General features: G+C 55.5%; 1 protein-coding gene across 1 annotated transcript in view; it reads left to right on the top strand.

Annotated features, from left to right (window-relative positions):
* Positions 1 to 1,935: 1,935 nt before the first annotated feature.
* LOC113830001 (Vesicular monoamine transporter) overlaps positions 1,936 to 2,587 on the top strand; it is a 116,090-nt gene continuing 115,438 nt past the window's right edge. The window contains exon 1 of the mRNA XM_070126286.1: positions 1,936 to 2,098. The gene's annotated coding sequence lies outside the window, so the exon portion shown is untranslated. The remainder of the gene's footprint in view (positions 2,099 to 2,587) is intronic.

Here is a 2,587-nt window from a genome sequence, read left to right as displayed (position 1 = left end):
CCAACTCCTCTCTCTGCTTCTCCACTAACTCCTTTCCACCTCTTCCTCCTCCTGCTCCATCTCCTCCTCTTCATACACTTCCTTTATTCTTCAACCCTCTCCTCCTCCTCCCCGATCACCTACTCCTCCTCCATCTCCTTTCTATCCCCTTCTACCTTCTCCCTCTCTCTCCTTCCTTCTCCACTAACATCACCACCACCTCCTCCTCCTCACCTTCATTCTCCACTAACTGCACCACCTCCTTCTCCTTCCCCCTCTCCTCCCCCTTCTCTTCCTCCTCCTTCCCCCTCTCCTCCACCAACACTTCTTCCTCCTCCTACTCCACCAACTGCCCCTCCTCCTCCACCTCCACTAACTTCACCACCTCCTCCACCTCCTCTTCCTCCACCACCTCCTCCTCCTCCTCCTCCTCCTCCTCCTCCCGCCTCAATCTGCTCCCCGGCGACCGTGCCGAGATCCCCAAGAAGTTTAAGAATATGACTCCATCTCGAGATCTTTTGCCGACCCGAAATTAAACTTGCTTGTCCCACGTGCGTCACAGGCAGGGGTGACGGGCGGGGGAGAGGGGGGTGACGGGAGGGGGGAAGGGTGTGGTGGACAGGAGGGGGGGTGAGATGGGGTGGTGTGGTAGGGAGGTGACGGGAGGGGGGAAGGGGTGGTAGGGGGTGACGGAAGGGGGGGGAGAAGGGTGTGGTGGTGGGGTGGGGTGGTAGGGGGATGACAAGGTGGGGAGGGAGATGGTAGGGAGGGTATAAGTGGGGAAAGATGCGTGAATGAAGGGGTGACGCGTTGGTGGGGTGGGGTGGAGGGACAGGGCAAGGGGAAAAGGGGGGGGGAGGAGAGGGGGAAAGAGAAATCAGAGGGGAGGAGGGAGGAGGAGGAGGAGGTGAGAATGAAGAGGGAAGGATTGATGGGGGGGGAGGAGAGGGAGAAGAAGAAGGGAGAGGTACGGGGGGAAGAGGGAGAAGGAGGGGGAGGGGCAGGACGGAGGGAGAAGTAGGGAGATGGAGGGCGAGGGACTGGGGAGAGGGAGAAGGAGGGAGAGGGACGGGGGAGGGGGAGGGACAGGAGGGGGAGAGGGGAGAGGGGAGAGGGCTTTTAATGGGGCAAGGAGAACTATACAATGCGTAGGCGTGATATGTGGCCGGGGTGAGAATTCCTTAATTTGATCAGCGTCCTTGTTTGGTTGTTCGCTTGTTCCCTCGTTTATCCAGCTTTATCTACCATCTTACGTTATAGCCATTTCTCTTCAATTGCTTTGTATTACTGTTTACTATAAGTGCATTGACATCAGTATGTACTTCTGGTTATAAACATTAATGAGGTCGTGGAAGCGAAAATGAGAAAATAATGAGTATAATAAGAATTGAGGAGGACAGCGAGAGGCATAGAGACAGAGAGAGAGGACGATAAATAGAAAGAGACAGTGGAGAGAAAAAGAAAAGGATACATGATTAAAGAGAGACACCAACGACAAGGAAGCATAAACGAAGAGCGAGAATAAGTTTGAGTGAGAGACAATGGAAGTAAACGAGGCAAGGGAAGGCGATAGCAAAGAAGCAGAGAGAGACAGGGAAAAGGGAGAAGGAGATAAAGATGTAGGACACCGAGGCGTTAAAACCGAGAAGTCGCGGAGACTGAGAGAGATAAAAGACACTTGCGGGAGGGGGGGGTGGCCACCAGTGGGGGGTAGATATTTGACGAACTATGATTAGTGTGTTCCTATGGGTCTGAGGGCCCTCTCGGAGGAATTCCGAGAGATGGTTAGGACTCGGCGATCGCTCCCTTTATCTCCTGTAATGGGAAAAGTCTGGACGTGGCGGAACGTCGAGAGTCAAGATGGGCGGCGCGTCCCTCCCGCGGCGTCCCCGCCCCCGGCTCCGCCCCCTCCAGGACGCCCCTGATAACGGGCGACTCGTAGCGGATGGTGCCACTCAGGTGCCCGCTCCCGACGCTGCCGGATCGCCTCCCTCGCCCGCAGCAACCAACTGTTGCTTACGCCCCCGCCGCCCTGCCCCTCCTGCATCCGCCGCCCCTGCTCCTCCACGCCCACACTCTCGCCTTAGCATGAAGTGACCTTCATATCATCCCAAGCACGGTGAGTGACATGTTCGAGTCCCTTCGGCGGCCGCCACGCGCGAGGGACTCCATCTTGCCAGGAGTGCTGCGGAGACGCCTTGCGGACGGAGGCGCCTGGTCCTGCGGGAGGGACTCAGGGAGGGCGGACAGACAGGGAGGATTAAGGGAGGGAAAGTAGACGGCGAGTATTCTGGGGAGGGCGAAGCGAGAGGCCGAAGACGAGTGGAACTGTGCTAAAGAATAGGGATGGTGTATGTAGTTTGTATTAAGACTTGGAGGAAACGCAATAAAGTTTTCAGCAAGAAAGTAGGGAGACGGCTAAAAGGGGGAGATATGAACTGTAGACGAAATCGGTCGAAAGACAAAAAATTAAGGGTTCATACGTTGCGCGATTGTTGTTGAAAAGGACGCGGAAAATAAGAATATTGCTCGCGATTTCGACTAGTTTTGTATTGGAGAGAGAGAGAGAGAGAGAGAGAGAGAGAGAGAGAGAGAGAGAGAGAGAGAG

This window comes from Penaeus vannamei, chromosome 10 (genome assembly GCF_042767895.1).
Source record: "Penaeus vannamei isolate JL-2024 chromosome 10, ASM4276789v1, whole genome shotgun sequence".
Lineage (NCBI taxonomy): Eukaryota > Metazoa > Arthropoda > Malacostraca > Decapoda > Penaeidae > Penaeus > Penaeus vannamei.
Note: the sequence above shows the minus strand (reverse complement) of the source record. Positions and strands in the feature narration are given on the sequence as shown.